At 36.7% G+C, this 14404-nt stretch overlaps 1 long non-coding RNA gene across 1 annotated transcript; it reads left to right on the top strand.

Moving 5' to 3' along the window:
* Window positions 1-200: 200 nt before the first annotated feature.
* Window positions 201-13032, top strand: LOC137640711 (uncharacterized). Its single transcript, XR_011044456.1, has 3 exons — window positions 201-331; window positions 4345-4472; window positions 12425-13032. It is a non-coding gene; the product is annotated as an uncharacterized lncRNA (long non-coding RNA).
* Window positions 13033-14404: the final 1372 nt, after the last annotated feature.

Here is a 14404-nt window from a genome sequence, read left to right as displayed (position 1 = left end):
CGGTGGGGTAACAAACCCTCGTTAAAATTCTAATGGCTCGTCATTTCAGCTACGCCGATAGTAATTACCCATATTAAATAGCTAAGGTTTGTATAGTTAGGAAAAATACAAAATACCTACGAATTTGTCATTTTACTTGAATGTATTTATCTATACTGTTTCAAAAGATTTGCCTAACTAATGAACTTCTCTCTTGTTTTCAGATACAAGATCCTTTCTGTGATTAATGTTACTACAAGAGATTGGTGAGAAACCAAGTTTTTTTGATGGTTGAACACTGAAAATATAGAAACATTTTATGGTAAATGAGGAAGACATGATATTTCTACAGGTGAGTTTAACTTGATGTATTTTCTTTTACCAAATATAGTAAAAAAAAGAATTTTTGCATCGTTAACGGTAATTCAGTCTGACAAGGTAGTTACTGTAGGAACAATGGGTAGGTGAGGATGGGCCACCTACCTGCCTGACCGATTCAAGCCAGTTTTGTCTTTGACTACTTGGGTAAGAAATGTGTCGCTAGTATGGTCCTCATTTTTGTTTACTATCACTGCTGGAACTTTATCTTACTTTGGTGTCTTATAATAGTTTGCTTTTGCTGAGTACACACTCACTTTAGATCAATGGAAGAGTTCTGAAAGGTATGAAAAAGGGACATTTTCATTCCTAGTTATCCTAATGTGTAACGTATCATTGTAAGGTTAAATGGAGCAATGAGCCCGGTGTAATAAGTGCCCCTGGTATATCAGAGGCAGGTGACTAGTTTCTTTTGGGATTAAGCAACAGCACCTTCATAGGGGGAGTTTTGGACAATAAACCCATATTATTTTTGGTTGTGAATTTGTTAGGCCATCACAACTCTAGATCATATGAAGTTTAAGCCCCAGGAACCTTTAGGCGGTAAGGTGCTTAGTCCAAATGGACACAGAAGTATGTTTTATACTATTCACATATATTCAGAAATAAGAAGTTATAGTTGAACTAACTATTTAAAAGAAAATTTCAAAAATACTTAAAATTCAATGGCAAATTTAATTTGTGATGATTTTATTTCTGCATTGATATACTGATCCCATAAATTGAAAAAAGCAACCCTATATTGTCTTAAAATGCTTCTTTTGATAGTGCTTTGATTTCTGTTCTGTTCCTCAAAAGATCTTTGCTCATCTGTGGCACTTTACTTCATTGCTCCTCTGTTCTGGAAAAGGGTACATGGATATGGTGCATATGTTACAGCCTAAATGATTTATGACTGAAACAACCAAGACCCCCTAGGTAGGGGAAGGGGACAATCTTAGGCCTACCTCCCATAACCTTACAGTCCATGAATAACTGTCTTCTGTCTTTTTACATCCCTGTCACTGTGGAGTCGCCGAAGAAAGGGATTCATCCCAGCCTCTGCTCGCAGAAGACAAAGGCAATTAATATGGGCTATCAAACATTATCTAATGTGGAATTAGAGACTTAGGGGTCTCATAACCTGTACGACCTGGCCAAGGTTGCATTTCTACAGAGTAAGAGAATCCCAGCATCACCGCTGTTTGTAAGAGTCCTGTGAATTTTATAAGTACAAGGACTAGAACAGGAAACCACCTTGCCCACAATCCCTGAGTGCTGTGGCTGAAATAGGGCATTTCAGAATTCCACTAGTTCTGGAACCTTCCACAGGGCCTAGAGTTAGAAATTTTAGGGAGAATTTCGATAGAGTGAATGCTAATACAGTGATACCTCGGTACTCGACCATAATCCGTTCGAGATCCGTGTTCGACCTCCGATTTGTTCGAGTACCGAATTTTTTTTCCCCATAAGAAATAATGGTATATATTCTATTCCGTTCCCAAGCACTCGAACAGGCCCAAAATATTAATAAAACGTGTACCTAAACAACAATAATTATCTAAATGTGTATGAAATTGGTCAGAAAATCCTATAAAACAATTTTAAACCATTTACTGTACTAAAATAAAACAATTTTAAACCATTTTCTGTACTGTAGTGAACATACCTTTGAGCAGCGGTTCGATGGCATACAGGGATGGATGTGGAGAGGATGGAAGGGGGAGGTTACTGCTTGGAAGGAGAGTCCCCTTCCATGATGTGGCGGGGTAGTTCTCCTTCAGGAGTTGTTTCTCTCTCCAATGAAAGGGTGGGCAGATCTATTTCAGGGGTTTCTTCTCTTCTTTGTCTCTTCTTTGGAGGAGAAACAGGCTTTGATGTAGCAGCTTTCTTTTCTTTTGTGAAAAACTGGTCTATTGTTAATTGTTTCTTCCTCCTCTGCAGTATTCTTCGAAAATGATGAATACCTGTTCTATTACGAATACCTGTTCTATTACGAAACTTTTCAAACCAACCCCTGCTCGCTTTAAATGTAAATGAATCACTTTCACTGGTACTCGGACTTTTCTTCACTAATTCTTCATAGATATGCAACGCTTTTTCACAAATGAACGCTTCACTAACACTTTCCCCGGCCAACTGTTTTTCTTTAATAAATATTAAAAGCAACTTTTCCATCTCCTCAATCACTTGTGGCCTTTGCTTAGTTACCGCCGTAACTCCCGTTGCAACATTCGCCTTCTTAATCATTTCTTTATGCTTTAAAAACGTAGAAATGGTCGACTTCGCCATTCCGTATTCTACCGCTAAATCGGACACTCGTACACCATTCTCATATTTCGCTATAATTTCCTTCTTCAACTCGATCGTTGTTCGCACTGTTTTCCTCTTCTCCTTCCCCTTAACACTCATTACTTTCTTGGGACTCATTATGAAAGCTAAAAAAGCAATTAAAAGCACTGAAAATCACTAAATCACAACGAATGCTGATCGCGCGTTGTCTGAGTGACGCTCTCGAGAGAACTGATGCTTCCCGAACAAGCGAGAGTGGCCGAGATGGCGCGATCATCACAAAGCCCATGCGGTCGTCACGTGTTCGGCTGGTCGAGTACCGAATTTTTGGTCGAGCACCGCAGCAAAAATTTCTCGAAAATTTTGGTCGAACTCCGAATTGTTCGAGTATAGAGTCGTTCGACTACCGAGGTATCACTGTACAGTATTCTTTTCTGTTTAGCCATTCTGTATTGGTCTTGCCTCCCAAAGGATTTTGCCAAAAGCTTTAGTGTATCAAAAAAACAATGCACATGAACTGTAGCCAAGTCTAGTCGATCAATGTGTTGTCAGATCAAGGTATTGAACTTTAACGATGGGCTTCAACTATGGACGTCCAGATAAAATTCCACATGCTTGTGTGAAAGAAATTCTTTCACTTTTCACTGGATAACCAATCTTGTAGACAGGTTTGCATAGTGCATTTTCAAGTCTGTCAGGGTCTAACTTGATTGGCAGTGTATTGAGTGAGGCAGACAGGTATATTTTTGGATACATTCATATTATTATTGTTATTTCAACGATAGTGGTACCGAGTAGATCAATGCTTTTTTCTTTTAGTGTAAATGGAGGCCTGTGTTGGGACGCTTTCCTCCACCGCAGTATTTCTCAAGTCGCTGGCACTAATAGAGAAAACTTTGTCGTCTAGCAGACAAAATACAGCAAAATACCACTAGTTGTTTCTTCCTCCAGAACAGGTCAGCTTTGCTCCAAATATCTGTTCTCCACTTCAGGCTTACCAAAGAAGGGTATTTGGAGTGAGAAGCTTATGAGTAGCACTGGTGTAGACAGTCCATGTTATCATTTGTCAAAGGGTTTTTTTCACTAGCAACGTCATAGGATGTACTCTGGTTTAGCTCTCCCTCCCCTACCCTTTCTTCTATCCAAATTCATTCCACTCCTACCTTCCAGATTTCGTATGCACATGTTTGCAGGTGGAACGATCTTTCATTCTCATGTTGGAAGTCTATGAATGACCACTTCTCCAGTCCTCTCCTGTTGGTTTTCAAGAAGTCCCCCTGGGGTTGGAAGACAAATCCTTTTCCCTCTTAACTGAGCTGGTACTTTTTCAGATAGAATTCACATTAAATTTATTTCCTGCACCAGTAGAAGGCGGAATACCTGTGAATGCTTGTAAACAGAGATATTCTTTAGTTGTCATATCAGAAAATTTATGGTTGTAGTGTACTTCTTTCTTATCATTCAGGAACCACTGAATCACATAGTAACAGGAAAGAAAGGCTGGCTGGGGAAGACAAACATTAGCTTGCTACCCCCCCCCCCCTCATTGAAATTCTAATGGCTTGTCATTTCAGCTATACCAAAAGTGATTACCCTAAGGTTTGTATAGTTAGGAAAAATACAAATTACCTACGAATTTGTCATTTTACTTGAATGTATTTATCTATACTGTTTCAAAAGATTTGCCTAACTAATGAACTTCTCTCTTGTTTTCAGATACAAGATCCCTTCTGTGATTAACGTTACTACAAGAGATTGGTGAGAAACCAAGTTTTTTTGATGGTTGAACACTGAAAATTGAGAAACATTTTGTGGTAAATGAGGAAGACATGATATTTCTACAGGTGAGTTTAACTTGATGTATTTTCTTTTACCAAATATAGTAAAAAAAGAATTTTTGCATTGTTAACGGTAATTCAGTCTGACAAGGTAGTTACTGTAGGAACAATGGGTAGGTGAGGATGGGCCACCTACCTGCCTGACCGATTCAAGCCAGTTTTGTCTTTGGCTACTTGGGTAAGAAATGTGTTGCTAGTATGGTCCTCATTTTTGTTTACCATCACTGCTGGAACTTTATCTTACTTTGGTGTCTTATAATAGTTTGCTTTTGCTGAGTACACACTCACTTTAGATCAATGGAAAAGTTCTGAAAGGTATGAAAAAGGGACATTTTCATTCCTAGTTATCCTAATGTGTAACGTATCATTGTAAGGTTAAATGGAGCAATGAGCCCAGTGTAATTAGTAGGCTACCAGTTTCTTTTGGGATTAAGCAACAGCACCTTCATAGGGGAGTTTTGGACAATAAGCCCATATTATTTTTGGTTGTGAATTTATTAGGCCATCACAACTCTAGATCATATGAAGTTTAAGCCCCAGGAACCTTTAGGCGGTAAGATGCTTAGTCCAAATGGACACAGAAGTATGTTTTATACTATTCACATATATTCAGAAATAAGAAGTTATAGTTGAACTAACTATTTAAAAGAAAATTTCAAAATTACTTAAAATTCAATGGCAAATTTAATTTGAGATGATTTTATTTCTGCATTGATATACTGATCCCATAAATTGAAAAAAGCAACCCTATATTGTCTTAAAATGTTTCTTTTGATAGTGCTTTGATTTCTGTTCTGTTCCTCAAAAGGTCTTTGCTCATCTGTGGCACTTTACTTCATTGCTCCTCTGTTCTGGATAAGGGTACATGGATATGGTGCATATGTTACAGCCTAAATGATTTATGACTGAAACAACCAAGACCCCCTTGGTAGGGGAGGGGGACAATCTTAGGCCTACCTCCCATAACCTTACAGTCCATGGATAACTGTCTTCTGTCTTTTTACATCCCTGTCACTGGAGTGCCGCCGAAGAAAGGGAATCGTCCCAGCCTCTGCTCGTACAAGACAAAGGCAATTAATATGGGCTGTCAAACATTATCAAATGTGGAATTAAGAGACATTGGGGTCTCATAACCTGTATGACCTGGCCAAGGTTGCATTTCTACAGAGTAAGAGAATCCCAGCATCACCGGAGGTTTGTAAGAGTCCTGTGAATTTTATAAGTACAAGGACTAGAACAGGAAACCACCTTGCCCGCAATCTCTGAGTGCTGTGGCTGAAATAGGGCATTTCAGAATTCCACTAGTTCTGGAACCTTCCACAGGGCCTAGGGTTGGAGTTTTTAGCGAGAATTTCGATAGAGTGAATGCTAATACAGTATTCTTTTCTGTTTAGCCATTCTGTATTGGTCTTGCCTCCTAAAGGATTTTGCCAAAAGCTCTAGTCTATCAAAAAAACAATGCACATCAACTGTAGCCAAGTCCAGTCGATCAATGTGTTGTCAGATCAAGGTATTGAACTTTAACGATGGGCTTCAACTATGGACGTCCAGATAAAATTCCACATGCTTGTGTGAAAGAAATTCTTTAATTTTTCACTGGATAACCAATCTTGTAGACAGGTTTGCATAGTGCATTTTCAAGTCTGTCAGGGTCTAACTTGATTGGCAGTGTATTGAGTGAGGCAGACAGGTATATTTTTGGATACATTCATATTATTGTTATTTCAACGGTAGTGCTACTGTGTAGATCAATGATTTTTTCTTTGAGTGTAAATGGAGGCCTGTGTTGGGACTCCTTCCTCCTCCACAGTATTTCTCAAGTCACTGGCACTTTGAGAGCAACCTTGTCATCTAGCTAACAAAACACAGCAAAAGACCACTAGCTGTTTCTTCCTCCAGAACATGTCAGCTTTGCTCCAAATGTCTGTTCCCCATTTCAGGCTTACCAAAGAAGGGTATTTGAAGTGAGAAGCTTATGAGTAGCACTGGTGTAGCCATGTTTCCATTTGTCAAAAGGTTTTTTCATTTGCAACGTCATAGGATGTACTTTTTGGTTTAGCTCCCCCTCCCCTACCCTTTCTTCTATCCAAATTCATTCCATCCCACCTTCCAGATTTCCTATGCACATGTTTGCAGGATTTTGCCAAAAGCTCTAGTGTATCAAAAAAACAATGTACATCAACTGTAGCCAAGTCCAGTTGATCAATGTGTTGTCAGATCAAGGTATTAAACTTTAACGATGGGCTTCAACTATGGACGTCCAGATAAAATTCCACATGCTTGTGTGAAAGAAATTCTTTAATTTTTCACTGGATAACCAATCTTGTAGACAGGTTTGCATAGTGCATTTTCAAGTCTGTTAGGGTCTAACTTGATTGGCAGTGTATTGAGTGAGGCAGACAGGTATATTTTTGGATACATTCATATTATTGTTATTTCAACGGTAGTGCTACTGTGTAGATCAATGCTTTTTTCTTTTAGTGTAAATGGAGGCCTGTGTTGGGACTCCTTCCTCCTCCACAGTATTTCTCAAGTCACTGGCACTTTGAGAGCAACCTTGTCATCTAGCTAACAAAACACAGCAAAAGACCACTAGCTGTTTCTTCCTCCAGAACATGTCAGCTTTGCTCCAAATGTCTGTTCCCCATTTCAGGCTTACCAAAGAAGGGTATTTGAAGTGAGAAGCTTATGAGTAGCACTAGTGTAGCCATGTTTCCATTTGTCAAAAGGTTTTTTCATTTGCAACGTCATAGGATGTACTTTTTGGTTTAGCTCCCCCTCCCCTACCCTTTCTTCTATCCAAATTCATTCCATCCCACCTTCCAGATTTCCTATGCACATGTTTGCAGGTGGAACGATCTTTCATTCTCATGTTGGAAGTCTATGAATGACCACTTCTCCAGTCCTCTCCTGTTGGTTTTCAAGAAGTCCCCCTGGGGTTGGAAGACAAATCCTTTTCCCTCTTAACTGAGCTGGTACTTTTTCAGATAGAATTCACATTAAATTTATTTCCTGCACCAGTAGAAGGCGGAATACCTGGGAATGCTTGTAAACTGAGATAATCTTTAGTTGTCATATCAGAAAATTTATGGTTGTTGTGTACTTCTTTCTTATCATTCAGGAACCACTGAATCACATAGTAACAGGAAAGAAAGGCTGGCAGGGGAAGACAAACACTAGGTTAATCCATTTTTCCTCCCTTACCAATCCTGCCTTCTTCCTCCTATTCTCTTTGAACACTTCTCCAAAGAGGAGGAAGTAATCTATATAGCACATAGGAGGTATTTCGCAAGAAGATTTTTGTAACTTCTTGCGAGAGCTCTTCATTTCTAGGGAGGGAACTTACCGAAATGCTGGTACTTCTGGGTGTTAAAGAGAAGATGGGCTTGGTACAACAGTTACAGCTGTTGCCCAGGTTTCAGGGGGAAAAATACAGGCAATAGTACTGTAGGCCAGATGAGGGTGACCTTATGGAGCAATCTTCATTGTTCCTGGTGTGTCATGGGAGGTACACCCTGGGTTGAAGGAACCCACTTTCCCTCTAGGAGGGAGTTTCTGAACTCTACTAGTAACTGTTATCATTGGATTTGGTCGAGCAGATCGGGATACTAGTATGACTGCTACTGCCTTTGATCGGTTGCAGTTGAACAGTCTCACCAGGGACCAAGTACCCGCACTGTTGGTCAGGTGGGAGAGAGTTGTTTCACCAATGCTCCTCATTCTTGCCTTCACATAGGAGGAAGGATCTTAATTTTAGAGCCTCCTGTGATTGTTTCCTCAAGGCTTGGATCAACCTGTGTATGATCCTGGTATGTCAAGTATGGCAGATGATACTGACAGTGGGGCGCGCTACTCTTATTGATACCCTGATCTTCTAGTTCTTTGGGTAGGTTCCTAGAGAGATGACTCGGCTGGACTCTTTTCTCTTGCCTGTAGAAAGGGCAACTCTCTGGTCATAGCCTCTCCATAGTTTATTGCGGATTTTCTCGTCTACCTTTGCTAGGAGAAGCTTCTGTCTCGGTGGTGAAAGGCTATTTCTCAGCCTTGCGTCATGACTTTTAGACTGAAGAGCTTAAACATTTTTACCCCCATGCTTGGGCTCTGTGAAATCATACTCCTAATACTGGATGAGGGTTTGTTAAATTGAAGAAAGATATTATTGCAGTTAGGAAGAATATATATTACTTTTAAGATTTGTATTCTTGACTTAGGAGATATTTTTGATAGGTAAATATGCTTGAGATTTTTGTCAGTCGATTGGCTTAAGATTTAATTTATTCAATTGACTTGAGATTTAGGTCATTGGAATAATTTGATTTTTTAGTCAGTGTATTAATTTGAAATTTCTGGTTGTGAATTAATTTGAGATTCCACTCTGTGCACTGACTTGAGATTTTAGCCATATTTCTAACCTGACATTTTCGTCGTCAGTGGAGTGACAGATTTTTTACTTTAGATTAAATTGTGATTTTAGTCAGGGATTTAACTTGACTAGTCAAGGGCTTGGCTAGAGATTTAACTCATTGTGGTTTGATTTGAGATGGTCACTAGTTTGACTACAAATTTAGGGATAGAATTCAGATATCAGTGAGAGAGGAATTCAAATTTTGAAGAGAAAACTGTTTTTAAGTTGCAGTCTCCCCGACTTTCTATCAATTAATTTCAATTTTAAATAGGAAAAATCATCTAGTTTATTGCATAAAGTTTTTTCTTAGACGACGCATTTTCCACCTGATATTCTAACTTTAAAATTAATGGTTTGATTTATATCTCAACTGAAATAATTGCTGTTTATTTAGCTGTTTTATGTAATTCAATATTAATTTAGCTTGTCTGCATACCCAGGCAGCATTGCATACCTTATTAAATTCTTTATACTGTATTACTAATATCAAATCGGAAATCTGAGAGATAAACTGCCATTCACTAATAGGAATAAAATACAAGACTCAAGTCCTGATCCTATGATGATATTCTCATTGATTCTTAGGGATGTGGGATAGCTGGCTTAACCTAAGCTATTGCTTTTCATTATATTATTTGATACAGTATATACCCTGAGACTTATATTCATACAAAGGAGCTTTCAATTGTGAGAGTCCAGCTGACTCTTGCTTAAAATTCGGTGATGTAAACACTAAGAGAATCAAAACTATAATTAATTTCTTAGTTGATGTAAAATGAGATTACTAATTTGATTAGATAATAATAAACCGGTCAAGGCAAAAAGGTAGGTTAGGGCACCCAATGGTGGATAAAAGCAGGTTTAATGGATAAGGTTGGATAGATTTTTTTCATTGATTTAAGATAACATTGGTTAATCATTGGCAAAAGACCTATATTTTAACGTCTAGTAATGTTAAAGACGTGATGCTGGTAAGACCAGGTTGTTAGTTTCATAGTATTGGATAGATTAGCCGTGGATGAAGTATATGCCTACAAAAACAATGTTGAATAAGCTAGTCAGTGAACTAATTGAGAGAGAGAGAGAGAGAGAGAGAGAGAGAGAGAGAGAGAGAGAGAGAGAGAGAGATGCGTAAATTAAGTTGGTTCATTGATTGAAGGTTAACCAGAGAATCCATTTAGATAGATTAATTAATATGATATGATTACTGGATCTGATTCATGGATGATTTATGTCATTTCAGTTACAAGAATTATACATTTACTTGATATTTATTTTAATGTTGTTACTGTTCTTGAAATGTTTTATTTTTTCTTGTTTCCTTTCCTCTCTGGGCTATTTTCCCTATTGGAGCCCCTTGGCTTATAGCATCCTGATTTTCCAACTAGGGTTGTTGCTTAGTAAATAATAATAATAATGATAATAATAATAATAAATTTAGGAACTTGCAGGTGAATTGTTTGTGTTTTCAGGAGAATGAAAAATATGAATTAAAAAACAGGAATTATTCATTGCATAGCACTCTACTCTTGTATACTAAGCAATATGTCATACATGAAACTTACTGTATCAATAAATCATATTTTTGCTCAGAATTTATACATACGGGTAGTGTTTATAAATATTTGAGTTATCATTACCAGCTAAGCTATAACACTAGTTGGAAAAACGGATGCTATAAGCCCTATTATTTTTACCAGGTAAGCTACAACCCTAGTTGGAAAAGCAGGATGCTATAAGCCCTATTATTGTTATTACCAGCTAAGCTACAACCCTAGTAGGAAAAGCAGGATGCTATAAGCCGTATTATTATTATTATTACCAACTAAGCTATAACCCTAGTTGGAAAAGCAGGATGCTATAACCCCTATTATTATCATTACCAGCTGAACTACAACCCTAGATGGAGAAGCAGGATGCTATAAGCCCTATTATTATTATTACCAGCTAAGCTACAACCCTAGTTGGAAAAGCAGGATGCTGTAAGCCCTATTATTGTTATTACCAACCAAGCTACAACCCTAGTAGGAAAAGCAGGATGCTATAAACCCTATTATAGTTATTACCAGCTAAGCTACAACCCTAGTAGGAAAAGCAGGATGCTATAAGCCCTATTATTGTTATTACCAGCTAAGCTACAACCCTAGTTGGAAAAGCAGGATGCTACAAGCCCTATTATTATAAGCTAAGCTACAACCCTAGTTAGAAAAGTAGATGCTATAAGCCCTATTATTATTACCAGCAAAACTACAACCCCAGTTGGAAAAGCAGGATGCTATAAGCCCTATTATTATTATTACCAGCTAAATTATAACCCTAGTTGGAAAAGCAGGATGCTATAAGCCCTATTATTATCATTACCAGCTGAGCTGCAACCCTAGATGGAAAAGTAGGATGCTATAGGCCCTATTATTATTATTACCAGCTAAGCTACAACCCTAGTTAGAAAAGCAGATGCTATAAGCCCTATTATTATTACCAGCTAAGCTATAACCCTACTTGGAAAAGCAGGATGCTATAAGTCCTATTATTATCATTACCAGCTAAGCTACAACCCTAGATGGAAAAGCAGGATGCTATAAGCCCTATTATTATTATTACCAGATAAGCTACAACCCTAGTTGGAAAAGCAGGATGCTATAAGCCCTATTATTATTATTACCAGCTAAGCTACAACCCTAGTTGGAAAAGCAGGATGCTATAAGCCCTATTATTGTTATTACCAGCTAAGCTACAACCCTAGTCGGAAAAGCAGGATGCTATAAGCCCTATTATTATTATTACCAGCTAAGCTACAACCATAGTTGGAAAAGCAGGATGCTATAAGCCTTATTATTATTATAAGCTAAGTTACAACCCTAGTTAGAAAAGCTGATGCTATAAGCCCTATTATTATTATAACCAGCTAAACTACAACCCCATTTGTAAAAGCAAGATGCCATAAGCCCTATTATTATCATTACCTGCTAAGCTACAACCCTAGTTGGAAAAGGAGGATGCTATAAGCCCTGTTATTATTATTACCAGCTAAGCTACAAACCTATTTGGAAAAGCAAGATGCTATAAGCCATATGTCTCCAACAGGGAAAAGTAGCCCATTGAGGAAAGGAAGTATTGCGTTAACATTTGACCAGGTATCCTTTGTGATTTAAGGTAGAATGTTTTATTCAGGGAATTAGGATTTATTGAGTACCTTTAACGAAATCTCAGGGATTAATTGAAGGATTAGTGGAGCTCCTGCTATAGTGGATCACTAGTGGAATGAAATTCGATTATTTTAGCGAAATATTTCCTTGTTAAGATTTACGAGGTAATACTTTCCACTTTACAGGATATACTTCTGGTTTCAATATTTGCTATCTTAATGTAATTGACATGTCTTCTTTGTCATCTTTTCCACAGTTATATTTGATACACTAGAATATTTTACATTTATAGCTAAGCAGGATATTTTACTCAAAATATAGTCTTGATACTTGCGTGCACAGTAAGATATTTGAATAAGACTAATATACTGTATATGTATAATTAACATCTTTTATTTATTTTTCAGACTTGAATCATCAAAAGAGAAGGAAATTACAGCATCCTGCTCAAAACAGGAAATGAAACAGCAAGTAGGCACTGAGTGTTATGAGACATTCCCAAGACATCAGGATGAAGATCAGCAGAGAATAATCTGGGATTTACTACAGAAGTACATTCCAAAAAGTTTCTGGGAAGGAAAAAATAAGATTGATTAAATTCTTATTTCTAGAGAAGCACCGAATACTCTTACCTGAAGGGAGAAATATCATTACATCTTTAAATATCATGAATTACATTTAAATGCTCAATTGACCAAATTGGGAGGCTGCGTTACAATAGTCACTCCATTTATGTCATAGGGTCAATAGCATTAACTGAAGATAAAAAACCAATTAAAGTTACATTAAATAATCAATATAAATGTTTGCAGTAATGATGTTACAAAATTATTTCAATTTTATAAATGTCTTTAATTCTAGAATCCATCAATTTAATTATTAAAAGATATTAACTTTTATTCGGTCTACTTGCATGTATTCTATTCGCGGTTAACTACCTGTTAAATCCAATCCCAATTTCTTCTGGACCTCTTAACATCTAGATAGTATAAATTTTAGAATTGTGTAAAGTACTGTAAACAAGTTATCTAAATGTTTGACGGAGTAAAATTCACATTAATCATATTTTTAGCTATTGATTCAAATTCAATCTACATATAAAAGTAAATTGTGAATATAACCTACAACTAATTATTTTACCTCTGAGTATCATTTCATCTTTGTCTATGTATAATATTTCATCTGATTTTAGAAATTCATCATGTTAGGAACTGTCATTGCATTTTCTTTTACACAACGTCGAATCTTGACTTGTGTTCTCTTTAAAGGTATAAGTAGCTTTAAGATAGTAGTCATTGGAGAAGGCAAGCCATGTCAGTGCTCTTCACTTGATTGCTTATGGGGGAGTGGTCAGCTTATCCTATTCTACCAATAAAGTATAGGTATTAGATATACTAGAGAAGTAAAAAAAAATAATAATTGATGGTTTTGCCTTGTTTCAAAATAACCACCATTATTCTTTCCCAATTGTAATGGCATATTTTGCTGAGCTGAAAATTTCATATAAAGCCCAAGTAATAGAATTAATTTTCATGTATTTCGTCTGAAAGGTTTCGCTTTTTATTTATTAAATAGGTTTGCAAATTGTGTGACTAAGTAATCTATTTATCATGTGTAAGGGGAAGAAAGGAAGGTCATGAATAGTGAAGGGTGTCACTGTGTTAAGGTTTTGAATAATATTTATAAGCATTGGAAGTCTCTCTCTCTCTCTCTCTCTCTCTCTCTCTCTCTCTCTCTCTCTCTCTCTCTCTCTCTTCTCATATATATTTTGGATTCAAGGTTATAACCACAATAAAAAATGTAGCAGTTTCAAAATATGTTTAGATTGTTTTGGAAACTTTTTAACTCGATGTGTTGTATTTTTAATCATGTATCAAATACGATTCATTAGTTTTCGTAATTTTCCCAGAATAGCAACATTTTAGTTATTCTGGTCACATACATTCCAAATGCTTGTTTACAGTAACAGTTACTTTTCGGGGTTTTTTTTTCGATTCAATGAATGTGCATTTTTTTTTCAAAATAAAAAAAAAAAATTATTACATGAATGACATCTCATGTCTACTGGTTTTAAGCTTTGCATATTCTGTATACAAAAGAATAATAACAGCTGTAGTTTGGAGTATTTTACAAATTAGGAAATCAATAGGTTTTATAAAAGAGATAATTATTGAATTTGAGTTCCAGGAAAGCATTAGATTTTCCACGATAGTATTAAGAGAAAGAAGCCATCAATGAAATGTAGTTTTAAACCAACTTTATGGAATATTTCATAAAGTGGTTGTTCTATAAGTAGGTTTAATGTAAAACTTCAAGATTATTCCAGACAAGATTAAAGGAGTAGTTATACCCAATGAAAGAGTTAAGATTAATATTTTGACAAGAAT

Source organism: Palaemon carinicauda, chromosome 5, assembly GCF_036898095.1.
Source record: "Palaemon carinicauda isolate YSFRI2023 chromosome 5, ASM3689809v2, whole genome shotgun sequence".
Taxonomy (NCBI): domain Eukaryota; kingdom Metazoa; phylum Arthropoda; class Malacostraca; order Decapoda; family Palaemonidae; genus Palaemon; species Palaemon carinicauda.
This window is presented reverse-complemented; position numbering and strand designations above follow the sequence as displayed.